The sequence below is a fragment of the Cotesia typhae genome, unplaced genomic scaffold (genome assembly GCF_013202065.1).
Source record: "Cotesia typhae breed Kobodo isofemale line unplaced genomic scaffold, CoteBio_Ctyphae contig_123, whole genome shotgun sequence".
Taxonomy (NCBI): Eukaryota; Metazoa; Arthropoda; class Insecta; order Hymenoptera; family Braconidae; genus Cotesia; species Cotesia typhae.
The window spans coordinates 2,702,341-2,707,531 of record NW_027423715.1 but is presented as its reverse complement, the minus strand read 5'-3'; the positions used below and the strand labels follow the sequence as shown (position 1 = coordinate 2,707,531).

General features: G+C 24.7%; 1 long non-coding RNA gene across 2 annotated transcripts; it reads left to right on the top strand.

The window, feature by feature from the left end:
- The first annotated feature begins 1,650 nt into the window (after positions 1-1,650).
- Positions 1,651-4,733, top strand: LOC141536072 (uncharacterized). Of its 2 annotated transcripts, XR_012480683.1 has the most exons (3): positions 1,651-3,246; positions 3,978-4,101; positions 4,644-4,733. It is a non-coding gene; the product is annotated as an uncharacterized LOC141536072 (long non-coding RNA). The 2 variants fall into 2 exon arrangements; XR_012480682.1 differs by lacking the exon at positions 4,644-4,733 and having other exon boundaries at positions 3,978-4,151.
- The last annotated feature ends 458 nt before the right edge of the window (positions 4,734-5,191 follow it).

Genomic DNA, 5,191 nt, shown 5'->3' with positions numbered 1-5,191 from the left:
TCTGTTTTGTCGAGTCAATTTATACATTTTCTTTAACATTATTTTATTTTCTTTCTTTCGTCGAGATATATTTGCAATTTTTTATTTTGTAATGAGGTGTCGCGTTGAGATAATAAAAATACACTGGTATATAATGTGACACTTGGAATATAATCGTGATTTGTGATAGTCGCGAGAATTATGATAAATTTATTGTCATTTTTTTTCCATATTTTTTTTTGTTTCACGATCCCTGATCACGTGTAATTTTGTTACACTGAAAAAAAAATTTGATATCTAATTAACTGTTCAAAAAAAAAAAAAAAAAAATTACCACTAGCTATTTGTTATTTTTGATCCATCACAACGGAATAAATAAATAAATAAATAAATAAATAAATAAATAACTAAAATAGAAGAATAATAAAAAAAAAAACAATTAAATACTTCTTTAAAATGCTCTATTGGCGTTTGAAGTTTAATCGATTTTCCGTCACGCTAAATTGCATCGAATAAATTTAAAAAGAGCTGAAAAAATATAAAAAAGCTAGAAGCTGATTAAAATTCCGCTACTGGAGCTAAAAAACTTTTGAAAAAAAAAAAAAATCTTACGAAAGAAAAACCAAAAATAATTTTTTCTTTATTTAATTTATAAAATTGAAACCTAAATTATCAAAATAATTGTAATTTTTTATTTTTATTTACAATATGTTAAATCTTTGATCTATTTAATTTTTTGTGACAAAAATAATTGTATTAATAATTGTAAAAGTGAACTCAAGTTGAAAAAAAAATTTTTTTTATATACGAGCTCACTTGTCATTTAAAAACTGTCAAAACAAAATAATTTTATTTAAATAATTCGAAAACCCAGAAACAAAATTGATTTAATAAAATAAATTACCATTTGATCCAATGAATCAGAAAAGTTTAATTATTTATAATTAAAAGTTTCAACTAATTTAATTATACAAACGAATTTTAATTAAATATCCTCGCGTGAAATATTAATAAATATCAATTTTATGTACAAGCAAGACAAGCAGCGAACCTACCAATTAAAATTGTTTTAATAGGTCATTAATCACTATTATTTATTCAGCGTCATTCAGGTTTAATTGAATCGCACATACTGAAATTGTACAAAGTTTACTAATACGATGTCTTGTCTAGTTTCAGAGTCTAGTCTCAGATGCGCAGAGTAGTTGACAATTAAAAATTAGTTTTAGCTGGATAAAGAACCCATTTCTCTTCTATTATCACTATTGGATGATAGTCTGGGTTATTATTATACCTACAATAGAAGCTTAACTCTCAAAATTTTTAACTTTTTAAATGTCAAGATCATGATATGCATTAATAAAGTTACTCCGTCTGGCCATCTTAATGTATCAACTCTGTCTGTGATTTAAGAGACTACTTTGCTTCCGCACAAGTCATTAATCATTACTTATATTGTTAAAATGTACTGATGCAGGATAAAAATATGTACTTTAATTTTCAAACTTTGTGTTTTTGGATAACTTTTGAATGAAAAATTATTTTTTTTTTTTTTTTTTGTAAAAATTGAATTTCGTTTGTTGCTTCAGTACACTGAAAAAAAAAAAAAAAAAAATACTTTTAGTCAATTAACAATTTTTGGGCGTATAAAAAAAATTTTTTTTTTGGAAACCTACCTATTTTTTTTTTTGAAATGTGCAGAAATGCAAAAAAAAAATTTTTTTACGCCATAAGGGTATATAATAAAAATTCTAATTTTTTTTTGGAACTTAGAAAAAAAAAAATTTTTTTTTATTATATGTCCTTTTGGCATCAGTAACGCGATATATATTCTTAAAAATTTTTAAAAACATAAATTCTTGTATAAAGAAAATTTTTTTAATAAAAGAATTTTTTTTCTCAGTGTATAGATCCTCAGAGATACAAACTGGAACGATGTATCGCTGATATTAATAGTTAGGCAGCAGTAATCTGCGACAAAGTAGATCTAAGCCTTACTGAGTAGCCCGGCGGCTACAAAACTGGCTAGGATACTATCAGAAATTACCATCTTCGGATGTTGATTAGTCAATTTATCTATTGAGACTGGATTGTGTTCTGTGTCAATGGAACATTAAGGCCTGGACAACAATGAAGGGTTTTAGAAGCCCAGATTTATCTGGACTAATTAATCAAGATACATATATATGTATTATAAAAAATTACAACAGTTATTTCATAATTATTATTTTTATAAATATAAGTTCATTTTGATGTTGTACTCGTCGAGATCTTTCATTTGAGTACCCACATGAATTTTTTCACATATTTTATATATTTATATATACTATATATATGTATATATGAAAAATATATAAATAAATGCATGTGGGTACTCAAATGAAAGGTCTTGACGAGTGTAACATCGGGATGAGCTTAAATTTTTGAAATTATAATTTGTTAAAAAATTACAACAGTTATTCCTTAAATATTTAAATTTTTGTGAATATAATTTAATTCTGATATTACACCCAAAGAGATTGGGAATTAGTTTACAGAGGAAGTACATCCTCTGGAGGATAATTAGAGCAGATATATATCAGTCGGACAAATGATAATTTAATGATAAGATCTTGAAGGGAGTCAGAAAGAATAAATTAAACGTTTAAATATCTTAGCGTGGACGGATATCGCAACTAACTAGTAATAGCAGGAACAGGACCACCAGCTGGTGAAATTAAGCCGGTATATCTCAGGGAAGTTTAAACTCAACATGAAGCGTTGTTGCGTTAGCTAACGCAGAGTTTCTAGTTTCTCTAACGTCTGGCAGAGCAACATCAACATCAACTAGTGTTGCAGAGTGGTGGGTTCAGCCGCAGCTCCTAACTACAACAGGAGTAGTTGTAGTGGTTGTAGTAGTAGGAATGTAATATACAAAGATAAACAGCGTTTGCACTGGCCCGATTCGTACGTCTGGCATAAGGGAAGGTATCAATCTCCCAGAGGAACACAATCTATATAGGAAGCTAATTAATTACATTTGATCAACATCTCCGTCTCTATCTTGATCTACGGGCTGCTACGACCATCTCAGGATCCACATTTGAACAGTTATTATGAGTTCATGCGCTGGTCGTTAGTGAACTATAATCACCGGCATCAAAGTTATCCAATCAAATGTTTACCAGTCTATCAATCCTGAATGACAAATTGCGTACGCCAGATACCTGGCTACTCTATTACCATTAATCTTTTATGCCACCGGATTTGCTATTCTTTTATTTTCGGGTAAATTGATTTTTTTAGTAATTTGTTTTCTTTAAAAAAAAAAAAAATATATATATATATATATATATATATATATATATATATATATATATATATATATATATATATATATATATTCATTGATTCTTATTTTTTTTTGCATTAAAAATAAATAAATTGTAATTTAATATTAATTTTTACATTTAAAATTTTTAATAAAAAAATTATGGCTTCTGTTAAATATTACTGTATTTTTTTAAATATTGACATTTTTAAAAATATAAGCTCATCTTGATGTTACACTCATCAAGAGCTTTCATTTGAGTACCCACATGCATTTTTGATATATTTTTCATATATACATATATATAATATATATAAATATATGAAAAATTAATGTGGGTACTCAAATGAAAGGTCTCGATGAGTGTAACTTCGGACTGAGCTTATATCTTAAAAAATGTCAATATTTTAAAAGATATTTATTAAATTGCACTTTACATTCTTGACGTTTTTAAAGATATAAGCTCATTTTGATGTTACACTCATCAAGAGCTTTCATTTGAGTACCTACATCAATTTTTCATATATTTTATATATTTATATATATTATATATATGTATATATGAAAAATATATCAAAAATGCGTGTGGGTACTCAAATGAAAGCTCTTGGTGAGTGTAACATTAAAGTGAGCTTATGTCTTAAAAAATGTCAATATTTCACGAAATACAAGATGATTTCTCAATTAGGTATTGAAAGATAAAGTATTTTCGAATGCAGCCTAACTACTTATCATCATAAATTGACTATCGGTGAGATCATAAAAAAATGGAAAGAAGCACTAGAATTTTTTTTTCTCATTAAAAATAATTGGTAATTATTTCTTTTTTTTTTCTTTTTTTTTTTTTTTTTTTTTTTTTCAATTAGAGTAAACTCCAATAAAATCAATCGAAAACAGTTAAAATCCATTAATTATTATAGAAATTCATAATTTATTTCATTCATATAATTCAATCAGAACAACATGAGAGAAATTTTATAAAATATTAAATATTTAAACCGAATGATTTTATGTAGCCGATTAAATATTTAATGTTTAATTTTTTTATTATACGAGCGCACGTATAGTAACGAATTGAAGAAACTGATGATAAAAATTTAATATTTTATTTCATTTCAACGCCACAATAAAACTGTTTGGTATTTTAATATCTCTCATAAAGAATTTGTAGTTTAATATTCCCAGGTGTTGTGAAAATTAAATAGATTTAGAGTGGGAATAAAAAATATATATCACAAACGATTTTCGTTCATTAAAACCATTAAATTAATCAATAGTTTATATTTTAATATTATTTTTAAACAAGTAAATTCTTAAGCTGAATGTTATTTTAATTAAAGCTTAAATATTTCAGCTTGTTAACTTTGAATCAACATTTTTTCCAACTCTTCAAGCCGATTATTTTAAAATCAAAGTAAACTTATTTTGTCATTTTTCATTGGGATTATTTTATCTCTTTTTTTTTTTTTTTTTTTTTTTAAATTAAAAAAATGTAATTCTGTAAGAATAAACGTTCCATAAATTTTTTTTCCTTAAATTCAGGATGTAATTTTAGTAAATAGAATTTTTAATAATTTATTTTAAAATGTAAGTCCAATTTTTTTTTTTACATTGACAAAAATTTATTAAAATTTTTAATAATTGTAAATTTGAATTTATTATTTATTATTGGATTAAAATAATTATTTTTACGGATAATAAATTAAAATTCACAATGCAAATTAATATAACTTTTCTTTTCAATTTTATTTTTATAATAATTTTTTTTTTCAATTAAATAATTAATTTTAGCTTTGTAAATTATTTTATTGAAAGAAATAAAGTACCAAATTGTAGGAATATTTTTCCGTAACAATATTAATTAAAGTAATAATTATAGTTTAATTAAATTTTTAGTTACAA